Source organism: Chiloscyllium plagiosum, unplaced genomic scaffold (assembly GCF_037043375.1).
Source record: "Chiloscyllium plagiosum isolate Xiang-an unplaced genomic scaffold, Cpla_swu_hap1 HiC_scaffold_44, whole genome shotgun sequence".
Taxonomy (NCBI): domain Eukaryota; kingdom Metazoa; phylum Chordata; class Chondrichthyes; order Orectolobiformes; family Hemiscylliidae; genus Chiloscyllium; species Chiloscyllium plagiosum.
Window position 1 is genome coordinate 9,380,875 of NW_028270182.1, and position 14,644 is coordinate 9,395,518.

The 14,644-nt window shown below is 43.9% G+C and overlaps 1 pseudogene; it reads right to left on the minus strand.

Moving 5' to 3' along the window:
* Positions 1-324: 324 nt before the first annotated feature.
* Positions 325-14,644, minus strand: part of LOC148136899 (uncharacterized) — a 49,310-nt pseudogene continuing 34,990 nt past the window's right edge.

Genomic DNA, 14,644 nt, shown 5'->3' on the forward strand with positions numbered 1-14,644 from the left:
ACATTTGTTGATTGACCCGTAACCAATCTGCCAGAGAAGCTGATTCATGGGCAGGGCAGAGTGGCAGCTGCTCTGACAGGAGCCAAGTGTTGCTTGGCTGGGTGTCAGGAGGCTGGTCTGACAGTGTACATAAACCCAGGGTGCACCGTGTACAAATCACCTCAGCTAGAGGCAAACAGACAACTTACCGTGAGACTCCCGACTCACTACAACCATGAAGTACCTGTGTCTGTTCCTCCTGGTCAGCCTGATGGCAGTGGTCATGGCAGGTACGTAGAAGTGTGCTGTCCCACTCACCCCCTGGTAGTGGTCAGCTTTTTAATGTCAGTCCTCTAGACGGAGCTCCGACTGTCTAGTGTAGACCATGGACAGAGCTCGCAGCCACTGGATGGAGCTCTGAGTGTCCATTGTAGACCATGGACAGAGCTCGTAGCCTCTGGACGGAGCTCCGAGTGTCCAGTGTAGACCATGGACAGAGCTCGCAGCCTCTGGACGGAGCTCCGAGTGTCCAGTGTAGACCATGGACAGAGCTCGCAGCCTCTGGACGGAGCTCCGAGTGTCCAGTGTAGACCATGGACAGAGCTCTGTCACCTCAGAAAGGTAACCAAACCTTGGAGACAGAGTAAAGGAAGTTTACTCGAACAGTTCCAGGAGGGAATGGTAAACCTGGGGCTGTTCTCACAGCACAGAGGGTCAAGGGGAGATTTAATTGAGGTGTTTAAAATTCCCAGGGTGGTGTCAATGGGGGGAAGTGTTCCCACTGGGAGGAAAGCTGGGGACTGAAGGAGGCAGAGTTGGCCAATTCACAAAGGGAGGATGTGGAGAATGTCGATCCCACAGTGGATTACTGGGATCCAGGGATCACGCTCAGAGTGGGTGATGGAGGCAGACCCGTGTTGTTTCGGAGAGGTTCCCACTGAGTTTTTACAGTGATCTCTGAACAGGAGATATTTGAATTCCTGAACCAATTGTGTTGAGAATGTGAATCATCACTCGTTTTTCTGCAGCCGATGTTAACACAGATATCTGTTTCTTCCACAGACCCTGAACCATTTGGTAAGTATTTTAACATTGGAACTATCTGTTCAATATTGGTATGTTTCAATCTCTCCGAACAGTCCGGTGGGTTCTCTGTATGTGGGGAGTCTACTCTGTTATGTAACACTGCTGTAAAACCACGGCAGTGGGTATCCTTGGGGGCACAAGCAGACAGGGTACCTTTTGCCTTGGCTATCCAAGTTTGTCACCTGGTATAGCTATTGCCCAAGCATGTTAATCACTCAACTGAACATGGGTAATCTTCAAAACTGCCAACTGCTTTGGGTGTTCAGCCAATCAGTACCAGTCCAGATGGCTGTACATTTCTAATTTGGGGTGACATAGCTGATAGGTAATCATATCCCAACTGCTTTTGATTGTGTTTATCCCAGTAAACTGTAAAATACATGGACATGGACCGAACAAACAGACTGGGGCTGTTTTCCCTGCAGTACGGACACCGAGGGGTGACCTTATAGAGGTTTATAAAATCATGAGGGGCATGGATAAGATTAACAGACAAGGTCTTTTCCCTGGGCCAGTGGAGTCCAGAACTAGAGGGCATAGGTTTAGGGTGAAAGGGGAAAGATATAAAAGAGACCTCAGGGGCAACATTTTCACACAGAGGGTGATACGTGTATGGAATGAGCTGCCAGAGGAAGTGGTGGAGGCTGGTGCAATTACAACATTTAAAAGGCATCTGGATGGGTACATGAATAGGAAGGGTTCAGAGGGAAATGGGTCAAATGCTAGGAATGGGACTAGATTAGGTTAGGCATGGCCAAGTTGCACTGGAGGGTCTGTTTCCGTGCTGTCCATTTCTATGGCTGTATAACTATAACTGTCAGTCCTATCTTGGTGTAAGATAGTTTGATATTTGTTGCAAAATGGAGGAAACATAAATGAACTGAACTGGAATGAACTTGGACAGGATTGTTTACTCAGGCGTTGGAAGAATAATACTATCTCATAATCCTTATAATTCTAAATGGAACAGTTGTTTAATCGAATATACTTGACAATGTAGTTTTCCAATTCATTCTCTCTGGTCAATGTTAACACCCAATATGTCTCTTCCTCATGTCATGGCGATGGTTATAAAGGTATTGTCTTTAATCTAAAAGACCTTTCTCTTCAGAAGGAATAAGGATAGAGAGACTCAGCAATCAAAGATTTGGTTTCAGATTGACACAAACCCTTACAGGACACCAAGACCCTACACATGGAGTTTGATCTCCTAGTTACAGTGTTCATGCAGTGAATAAAGTCATAGAGCCCTCAGTCCAACTCATCCATGACGATCAGATATCCGAACCTAATCTAGTATCATTTGCCAGCACCCGGCCAATATCCCTCCAAATGCATCCTATTCATGTATCCATCCAGATGCCTTTTAAAATGCTGCAATTGCACCAGCCTCCACTACTTCCTCTGGTGACTCATTCCATACACGCACCACCCTCTGCATGAAAAAGTTAAACCCTTAGATCGTTTTAAAATCTTTCCCCTCTCACCCTAAACCTATGCCCTCTAGTATTGGACTCCTGCACCGCAGGGAAAAGACTTTGTCTATTTATTCTATCCATGCCCCTCATGATTTTATAAACCACGATAAGGTCACCCCTCAGCCTCCGACATTCCAGGGAAAACAGCCCCAGCCTGTTCAGCCTCTCCCTTCAGCTCAAACGCTCCAACCCTGGCAACATCCTAGTAAAGAGATCCAGATGTTGTTCTGGGTACCCGGGTTTGAATCCCACCATGGAGATTTGAATTCAATAATTTTTAAAAGAACATTAATGACAATGAATCCGTTGTCGGGAGGAAAAATCCCATCTGGTTTACTCATGTCCTTTAGGGAAGGAAACCATCATCCTTATCTAGTCTACATGTGACTCCAGATCTATAGCAGTCTGGTTGATTCTTAACTGTGTCAAAGATCGTGGTGCTGGAAAAGCACAGCCAGTCAGGCAGCATTCGAGGAGCAGGAGAATCGATGTTTCGAGCATAAGCTCTTCATCAGGAATGTGCAAACGTATTGTGTTTTTCATCTAAGAGACTTGGTTTTTCTATAAGGAATGAGTGCAGATAGATAAATGAAATAAAAGATGCTGTTGACAGATAAATTCTTAACCTTATACAACAGCATGAATGTGCAGGATGTTCCACCAGGGTCAGTATTGTTTTCTTGAGATCTGAGGATTGCAACAGACTACAATTTTGCAACAAACTGCCACTTAGAATGCCTACAATGTGGAAGCAGGCCATTCAGTCCATACCAACCCTTTGTAGAGCATCCCTCTCCCCTACTCTGTATTTCCCATGGCTAACCCAACCTAGCCCGCACATCGCTGGACTCTATAACATGGCCAGTACACACTAACCTGTACATCTCTGCACTACAGGAGGAAACCCATAGGGCCAGATTCTCCCCGTTCATGGGCAGAATGCGCATACTCCACACAGACAGTTGCCCAAGGCTGGAATAGAACCCAGGCCCCTGGCACTGGGTGGTAGCAGTGCTAACCACCATGCCACCCCATTGACTCTGGGTGTAAAGATATTGGGGATCATCCTGATGCTGATGAAATGTTGGCAATAGAGGTTTGGGGGTGAAGGGGGAGCGGGAAACGATTGCAAATTGGCCGTTAAACTGAGTGAATTAGCGACCGACCACAGGAAGAATTGAGCTTTTACCATTCCTGCTTTTGGGGATAGCTGTCTCTCCCATCACAAGGGGTGGAAATGACTGCAAATTGGCCATTAAATTGAGTGAATTAGCTACCAACCTCAGGAAGCATTGATGTTCCACCATTCCTGCTTTTAGGGAAAGGCGGAGGGGAGGAAAAATCGCACCTGTCTATCCCGTTACCCTTCCGTGACTCCCCCATGATTTGAGGGAGATACTACAATCCAGACTATCACTTCCCTCAAGAGTTCGATATTTATCTGAGCGAAGGGGAAGGATCAATAAATTGAAAGAAACTAATTTCGAAAGGTGGAGTCCATTTGAATTTTGAATGAGCAACGTCAAGTTGAAACCTTTGGACATGAACCATTGTCAAACTGATTGTGTGGCTGAACATGTAGATTCCAAAACCAAACTCCATGACAACATTAACTCAAATCTCTCTTGTCTCCTCAGGTCACGGAGGCGGTTATGGTAAAGTTTTCTATTTAATTTCATCCCATTAGCTCTTCAAAATTAATGAAATAAAGCCCTTGTCCATGAAGCTAATGGTCAAGGAATAAGTATGTGTGTTATCAGAGTCAGAAATCACACAACACGAGCTTACATTCCGACAGGTTTATTTGAAATCACAACCTAAGCATCAGGAGAACTCACTTCACCAGACAGCGCTCTGAAAGACTGTGATTTCAAATAAACCTGTTGGGTTATAACCTGGTGTCGTGTTGAAGAAGTAGGCGTGGGGACGGGGTCAGGCGTGGTCAGGGTCTCCTTTGTAGATACAAACGTACCCAGGCACAGCTTCTGTAGTGACAAGATTTAGATAATACAGAAAACACAATGCCCACCATTACAAAGACAAAACTCCAATAGCAGGAATATAGCAATGACAGATTCTGTCTGGGAATTCATGGAATATTCAATGTGAGGAAGCAGGCCATTCAGCCCACATTGACCCTAAAAGAGCGTCCCAATCCATCCCTGCAACTCCCATGGTTAACGCTATTAGCCTGCATACCCTTGGGTACTACGGGACAATTTAAAATGGTCAAGGTTCACTAGGCTGTCCATCTTTGGACAGTGGGAGGAAACACACGCAGACACAGGGAAAATGCACAAGCATCACACAGACATTCACCTGAGGTTGGAATCACACATGGGTTCCAGGCACTATGAGGCAGCAGCACTAACCATGGAGCCACCATGCCACTGCATCAACATTGGGTATAAAGATTTTGGGGATCATTCTGATGCTGATGAAATGCTGGCAGTAGAGTTTGGGGGTTTAGGGAAATGCTGGCAGTAGAGGTTTGAGGGTGAAGGTGGAGTGGGAACCGACTGCAAATTGACAATTAAATTGAGTGAATTAGCTACCGACCACAGGAAGAATTGAGCTTTGATCATTCCTGCTTTTGGGGATAGCTGTCTCTCCCATCACCCTTCCGTGACTCCCCCATGATTTGAGGGAGATACCACAATCCAGAATATCACTTCCCTCAAGAGTTCGATATTTATCTGAGCGAAGGGGAAGGATCAATAAATTGAAAGAAACTAATTTCGAAAGGTGGAGTCCATTTGAATTTTGAATGAGCAACGTCAAGTTGAAATCTTTGGACATGAACCATTGTCAAACTGATTGTGTGGCTGAACATGTAGATTCCAAAACCAATCTCCATGACAACATTAACTCAAATCTCTCTTGTCTCCTCAGATCCCGGAGATTATGGCGGTTATGGTAAAGTTTTCTGTTTAATTTCCTCCCATTAGTTCTTCAAAATTAATGAAATAAAGCCCTTGTCTATGAAGCTACTGGTCAAGGAATAAGTATGTGTGTTATCAGAGTCAGAAATCACACAACACCAGCTTACATTCCGACAGGTTTATTTGAAATCACAACCTAAGCATCAGGAGAACTCACTTCACCAGACAGCACTCTGAAAGCTTGTGAGTTCAAATAAACCTGTTGGGTTATAACCCTGGTGTCGTGTGATTTCTGACCTTATCTACCCCAATCCAATGCTGACAGCTCCACATCATGTTACCAGAGGATGGAGAATAGCCTTTATTGTCACATCTACTCAACGAGTACAGTGAAACGTTTATACTTCACCAATGACAGCGCCAAATTAGATACAAACGTACCCAGGCACAGCTTCTGTAGTCACAAGATTTAGATAATACAGAAAACACAATGCCCACCATTACAAAGACAAAACTTCAATAGCAGGAATATAGCAATGACAGATTCTGTCTGAAAATTTATGGAATATTCACAGTGTAGAAGCAGGCCATTCAGCCCACATTGACCCTAAAAGAGCAACCCAATCCATCCCTGCAACTCCCATGGTTAACACTATTAGCCTGCATATCCTTGGGTACTATGGGACAATTTAAAATGGTCAAGCTACACTAGGCTGCCCATCTTTAGAGTGTGGGAGGAAACACACGCAGACACAGAGAAAATGCACAAGTGTCACACAGACATCTACCTGAGGCTGGAATCAAACCTGGGTCCCAGGCACTATGAGGCAGCAGCACTAACCACTGAGCCACCATGCCACTGCATCAACATTGGGTATAAAGATTTTGGGGATCATCCTGATGCTGATGAAATGCTGGCAGTATACTTTGGGGGTTTAGGGAAATGCTGGCAGTAGAGGTTTGGGGGAGAAGGTGGAGTGGGAAACGACTGCAAACTGGCAATTAAATTGAGTGAATTAGCTACCGACCACAGGAAGAATTGAGCTTTTACCATTCCTGCTTTTGGGGATAGCTGTCTCTCCCATCACCCTTCCGTGACTCCCCCATGATTTGAGGGAGATACCACAATCCAGAATATCACTTCCCTCAAGAGTTTGATATTTATCTGAGCGAAGGGGAAGGATCAATAAATTGAAAGAAACTAATTTCAAAAGGTGGAGTCCATTTGAATTTTGAATGAGCAACGTCAAGTTGAAATCTTTGGACATGAACCATTGTCAAACTGATTGTGTGGCTGAACATGTAGATTCCAAAACCAATCTCCATGACAACATTAACTCAAATCTCTCTTGGCTCCTCAGGTCCCGGAGATTATGGCGGTTATGGTAAAGTTTTCTGTTTAATTTCCTCCCATTAGTTCTTCAAAATTAATGAAATAAAGCCCTTGTCTATGAAGCTACTGGTCAAGGAATAAGTATGTGTGTTATCAGAGTCAGAAATCACACAACACCAGCTTACATTCCGACAGGTTTATTTGAAATCACAACCTAAGCATCAGGAGAACTCACTTCACCAGACAGCACTCTGAAAGCTTGTGATTTCAAGTAAACCTGTTGGGTTATAACCAGGTGTCGTGTGCTTTCTGACCTTATCTACCCCAATCCAACGCTGACAGCTACACAACATGTTACCAGAGGATGGAGAATAGCCTTTATTGTCACATCTACTCAATGAGTACAGTGAAACGTTTATACTTCACCAATGACAGCGTCAACTTAGATACAAACATACCCAGGCACAGCTTCTGTAGTCACAAGATTTAGATATGGAAATGTGTTGCTGGAAAAGTGCAGCAGGTCAGGCAGCATCTAGGGAACAGGAGAATCGACGTTTCGGGCATCAGCCCTTCTTCAGGAAGGGCTAATGCCCGAAACGTCGATTCTCCTGTTCCCTGGATGCTGCCTGACCTGCTGCGCTTTTCCAGCAACACATTTCCATCTCTGATCTCCAGCATCTGCAGACCTCACTTTCTCCACAAGATTTAGATAATACAGAAAACACAATGTCCACCATTACAAAGACAAAACTCCAATAGCAGGAATATAGCAAAGACAGATTCTGTCTGGGAATTCATGGAATATTCACAGTGTGGAAGCAGGCCATTCAGCCCACATTGACCCTAAAAGAGCAACCCAATCCATCCCTGCAACTCCCATGGTTAACACTATTAGCCTGCATATCCTTGGGTACTATGGGACAATTTAAAATGGTCAAGGTACACTAGGCTGCCCATCTTTAGACAGTGGGAGGAAACACACGCAGACACAGGGAAAATGCATAAGCGTCACACAGACATTCACCTGAGGCTGGAATCACACATGGGTTCCAGGCACTATGAGGCAGCAGCACTAACCATGGAGCCACCATGCCACTGCATCAACATTGGGTAAAAAGATTTTGGGGATCATCCTGATGCTGATGAAATGCTGGTAGTAGAGTTTGGGGGTTTAGGGAAATGCTGGCAGTAGAGGTTTGGGGGTGAAGGTGGAGTGGGAAACGACTGCAAATTGACAATTAAATTGAGTGAATTAGCTCCTGACCACAGGAAGAATTGAGCTTTTACCATTCCTGCTTTTGGGGATAGCTGTCTCTCCCATCACCCTTCCGTGACTCCCCCATGATTTGAGGGAGATACTACAATCCAGAATATCACTTCCCTCAAGAGTTCGATATTTATCTGAGCGAAGGGGAAGGATCAATAAATTGAAAGAAACTAATTTCGAAAGGTGGAGTCCATTTGAATTTTGAATGAGCAACGTCAAGTTGAAATCTTTGGACATGAACCATTGTCAAACTGATTGTGTGGCTGAACATGTAGATTCCAAAACCAATCTCCATGACAACATTAACTCAAATCTCTCTTGTCTCCTCAGGTCACGGAGGCGGTTTTGGTAAAGTTTTCTGTTTAATTTCATCCCATTAGTTCTTCAAAATTAATGAAATAAAGCCCTTGTCTATGAAGCTACTGGTCAAGGAATAAGTATGTGTGTTATCAGACTCAGAAATCACACAACACCAGCCTACATTCCGACAGGTTTATTTGAAATCACAACCTAAGCATCAGGAGAACTCACTTCACCAGACAGCACTCTGAAAGCTTGTGATTTCAAATAAACCTGTTGGGTTATAACCAGGTGTCATGTGACTTCTGACCTTACCTACCCCAATCTAACGCTGACAGCTCCACATCATGTTACCAGAGGATGGAGAATAGCCTTTATTGTCACATCTACTCAACGAGTACAGTGAAACGTTTATACTTCACCAATGACAGCGCCAACAAACGTACCCAGGCACAGCTTTGGTAGTCACAAGATTTAGATAATACAGAAAACACAATGCCCACCATTACAAAGACAAAACTCCAATAGCAGGAATATAGCAATGACAGATTCTGTCTGGGAATTCATGGAATATTCACAGTGTAGAAGCAGGCCATTCAGCCCACATTGACCCTAAAAGAGCATCCCAATCCATCCCTGCAACTCCCATGGTTAATGCTATTAGCCTGCATATCCTTGGGTACGATGGGACAATTTAAAATGGTCACGGTACACTAGGCTGTCCATCTTTGGACGGTGGGAGGAAACACACGCAGACACAAGCGTCACACAGACATTTACCTGAGGTTGGAATCAAACCTGGGTTCCAGGCACTATGAGGCAGCAGCACTAACCACGGAGCCATCATGCCACTGCATCAACATTGGGTATAAAGATTTTGGGGATCATCCTGATGCTGATGAAATTCTGGCAGTAGAGTTTGGGGGTTTAGGGAAATGCTGGCTGCCGTGGTATGGGGGTGAAGGTGGAGTGGGAAACGACTGCAAATTGGCCATTAAATTGAGTGAACTAGCTCCTAACCACAGGAAGAATTGAGCTTTTACCATTCCTGCTTTTGGGGATAGCTGTCTCTCCCATCACCCTTCCGTGACTCCCCCATGATTTGAGGGAGATACTACAATCCAGAATATCACTTCCCTCAAGAGTTCGATATTTATCTGAGCGAAGGGGAAGGATCAATAAATTGAAAGAAACTAATTTCAAAAGGTGGAGTCCATTTTGAATTTTGAATGAGCAACGTCAAGTTGAAATCTTTGGACATGAACCATTGTCAAACTGATTGTGTGGCTGAACATGTAGATTCCAAAACCAATCTCCATGACAACATTAATTCAAATCTCTCTTGTCTCCTCAGGTAAAAAAGGCCGCGGCGGTTATGGTAAAATTTTCTCTTTAATTTCATCCCATTAGCTCTTCAAAATTAATGAAATAAAGCCCTTGTCTATGAAGTTACTGGTCAAGGAATAAGTATGTGAGTAAGTGGTTACACGACACCAGGTAATAGTCCATCAGGTTTATTTGAAATCACAACCCATTGGAGCGCTGATCCTTTATCAGCAGAACTCACTTCACCAGATAACGCTCTGAAAGCTTGTGATTTCAAATAAACCTGTTGGGTTATAACCTGGTGTCGTGTGACGTTTGACATTACCTACCCCAATCCAACGCTGGCACCTCCACATCATGTTACCAGAGGATGGAGAATAGAGTAGAGTAGCCTTTATTGACACATCTACTCAACGAGTACAGTGAATCATTTACACTTCACCAATGACAGCGCCAAATTAGATACAAAACGTACCCAGGCGCAGCTTCTGTAGTTACAAGATTTAGATAATACAGAAAACACAATGTCCACCATTACAAAGACAAAACTCCAATAGCAGGAATATAGCAATGACACATTCTGTCTGGGAATTCATGGAATATTCACAGTGTAGAAGCAGGCCATTCAGCCCACATTGACCCTAAAAGAGCATCCCAATCCATCCCTGCAACTCCCATGGTTAACGCTATTAGCCTGCATATCCTTGGGTACTATGGGACAATTTAAAATGGTCAAGGTACACTAGGCTGTCCATCTTTGGACGGTGGGAGGAAACACACGCAGACACAGGGAAAATGCACAAGTGTCACACAGACATTCACCTGAGGTTGGAATCAAACCTGGGTTCCAGGCACTATGAGGCAGCAGCACTAACCATGGAGCCATCATGCCACTGCATCAACATTGGGTAAAAAGATTTTAGGACTCATCCTGATGCTGATGAAATGCTGGCAGTAGAGTTTGGGGGTTTAGGGAAATGCTGGCCGTAGAGGTTTGGGGGTGAAGGTGGAGCGGGAAACAACTGCAAATTGGCAATTAAATTGAGTGAATTAGCTACCGACCACAGGAAGAATTGAGCTTTTACCATTCCTGCTTTTGGGGATAGCTGTCTCTCCCATCACCCTTCCGTGACTCCCCCATGATTTGAGGGAGATACCACAATCCAGAATATCACTTCCCTCAAGAGTTCGATATTTATCTGAGCGAAGGGGAAGGATCAATAAATTGAAAGAAACTAATTTCGAAAGGTGGAGTCCATTTTGAATTTTGAATGAGCAACGTCAAGTTGAAATCTTTGGACATGAACCATTGTCAAACTGATTGTGTGGCTGAACATGTAGATTCCAATCTCCATGACAACATTAACTCAAATCTCTCTTGTCTCCTCAGGTCACGGACGCGGTTATGGTAAAGTTTTCTGTTTAATTTCATCCCATTAGCTCTTCAAAATTAATGAAATAAAGCCCTTGTCTATGAAGCTACTGGTCAAGGAATAAGTATGTGAGTAAGAGGTTACACGACACCAGGTAATAGTCCATCACTTTATTTGAAATCACAACCCATTGGAGCGCTGCTCCTTTATCAGCAGAACTCACTTTACCAGATAACGCTCTGAAAGCTTGCGATTTGAAATAAACCTGTTGGGTTATAACCTGGTGTCGTGTGATTTCTGACCTTACCTACCCCAATCCAACGCTGGCACCTCCACATCATGTTACCAGAGGATGGAGAATAGAGTAGAGTAGCCTTTATTGACACATCTACTCAACGAGTATAGTGAATCATTTACACTTCACCAATGACAGCGCCAAATTAGATACAAACGTACCCAGGCGCAGCTTCTGTAGTGACAAGATTTAGATAATACAGAAAACACAATGCCCACCATTACAAAGACAAAACTCCAATAGCAGGAATATAGCAATGACAGATTCTGTCTTGGAATTCATGGAATATTCACAGTGTAGAAGCAGGCTATTCAGCCCACATTGACCCTAAAAGAGCGTCCCAATCCATCCCTGCAACTCCCATGGTTAACGCTATTAGCCTGCATATCCTTGGGTACTATGGGACAATTTAAAATGGTCAAGGTACACTAGGCTGTCCATCTTTGGACGGTGGGAGGAAACACACGCAGACACAGGGAAAATGCACAAGTGTCACACAGACATTCACCTGAGGTTGGAATCAAACCTGGGTCCCAGGCACTATGAGGCAGCAGCACTAACCACGGAGCCACCATGCCACTGCATCAACATTGGGTAAAAAGATTTTGGGGATCATCCTGATGCTGATGAAATGCTGGCAGTAGAGTTTGGGGGTTTAGGGAAATGCTGGCCGTAGAGGTTTGGGGGTGAAGGTGGAGCGGGAAACAACTGCAAATTGGCGATTAAATTGAGTGAATTAGCTACCGACCACAGGAAGAATTGAGCTTTTACCATTCCTGCTTTTGGGGATAGCTGTCCCTCCCATCACCCTTCCGTGACTCCCCCATGATTTGAGGGAGATACAACAATCCAGAATATCACTTCCCTCAAGAGTTCGATATTTATCTGAGCGAAGGGGAAGGATCAATAAATTGAAAGAAACTAATTTCGAAAGGTGGAGTCCATTTTGAATTTTGAATGAGCAACGTCAAGTTGAAATCTTTGGACATGAACCATTGTCAAACTGATTGTGTGGCTGAACATGTAGATTCCAATCTCCATGACAACATTAACTCAAATCTCTCTTGTCTCCTCAGGTCACGGACGCGGTTATGGTAAAGTTTTCTGTTTAATTTCATCCCATTAGCTCTTCAAAATTAATGAAATAAAGCCCTTGTCTATGAAGCTACTGGTCAAGGAATAAGTATGTGAGTAAGAGGTTACACGACACCAGGTAATAGTCCATCAGGTTTATTTGAAATCACAACCTATTGGAGCGCTGATCCTTTATCAGGAGAACTCACTTCACCAGACAATGCTCTGAAAGCTTGTGATTTCAAATAAACCTGTTGGGTTATAACCTGGTGTCGTGTGACGTTTGACCTTACCTACCCCAATCCAACACTGGCACCTCCACATCATGTTACCAGAGGATGGAGAATAGAGTAGAGTAGCCTTTATTGTCACATCTACTCAACGAGTACAGTGAATCATTTATACTTCACCAATGACAGCGCCAGCTTAGATACAAACGTACCCAGGCACAGCTTCTATAGTGACAAGATTTAGATAATACAGAAAACACAATGCCCACCATTACAAAGACAAAACTCCAATAGCAGGAATGTAGCAATGATAGATTCTGTCTGGGAAATCATAGAAAAATCATACTGTGGAAGCACACCATTTAGCCCACATCTCCTTCCAAAGACAATCCCCCTCCAACCCTGCAACTCCCATGGCTAATCCTATTAGCCTGCATGTCCCTGGATAATACGGGATAATTTGACATGGCCAAAGCACACAAACCTACACATCTTTGGACTGTATAAGGAAACCCACACAGACACGACGAAAATGCACAAACTCCACGTAGCCAGTCACCGAAGGCTGGAATCAAACCTGGGTTCCTAGCACTGTGAGGCAGCAGCACTAACCACTGAGCCACCATGCCACCCCATTGACATCGGGTGTAACGAATTTGGGGATCATTCTGATGCTGATGAAATGCTGGCAGTAGAGGTGGGCTATGGGGTGGAAGCCACTGCAAATTGGCTATTAAATTGTGTGCTGAAAATGTGTTGCTGGAAAAGCGCAGCAACAGGAAGGGCTTATGCCCGAAACGTCGATTCTCCTGTTCCCTGGATGCTGCCTGACCTGCTGCGCTTTTCCAGCAACGCATTTTCAGCTCTGATCTCCAGCATCTGCAGACCTCACTTTCTCCTGTTAAATTGTGTGAATTAGCTACTGACCACAGAAAGAATTGAGCTTTTACCATTCCTGTTTTTGAGAATAGGTGGAGGGGAAGGAAAATCACACCTGTCTCTGCTGTTACCCTCCCGTGACTCACCCCATGATTTGAAGGAGATAGTACAATCCACAAAATCATTTCCTTCAAGAATGTGATACTTATCTGAATGAAGGGGAAAGATTGATAAACTGAAAGAAACTAATTTCGAAAGGTGGAGTCCATTTGAATTTTGAATGTGCAACGTCAAGTTGAAATCTTTGGACATGAACCGTTGTCAAACTGATTGTGTGGCTGAACATGTAGATTCCAAAACCAATCTCCATGACAACATTAACTCAAATCTCCCTTGTCTCCTCAGGTTACAAAGGTTATGGTGGTTATGGTAAAGTTTTCTCTTTGATTTCTTACCATTAGCTCTTCAAAATTAGTGAAGTAAAGCCCTTGTCTATGACGTTACTGGTCAAGGAATAATTATGCCTGTTATCAGAATCAGAGGGTATACGATAGCAGGTAATTTTCCAACACGTTTATTTGAAATCACAACTCATTGGAGCGCTGCTCCTTCATCAGGAGAACTCACTTCGTCTGACAACACTCTGAAAGCTTGTGATTTCAAAATAAACTTGTTGGGATATAATCTGGTGTCATGTGACTTCTGACCTTACCTACCCCGATCCAACGCTGGCACCTCCACGTCATGTTATCAGAGGATGTAGAATAGAGTAGAGTAGCTTTTATTGTCAATCTACGCAACGAGTACAGTCAAATGTTTATACTTCACCAATGACAGTGCCAGCTTAGATGCAAAAGTACCCAGGCACAACGTCTGTAGTTACAAGATTTAGATAATACAGAAAACACAATGTCCACCATTACAAAGATAAAATTCCAGTGGCAGGAAAATAGCAATAACAGATTCTGTCTGGGAGATCATAGAATCAATAAAATATGGAAACAGGCCATTCAGTCAACATATCCCTCCAAAGATCATCCCCCTCCAACCCTGTAACTCCCATGGTTAACCCTATTAGCCTGCATGTCCCTGGATTATATGGAACAATTTAACACGGCCAATCCACACTAACATGCACA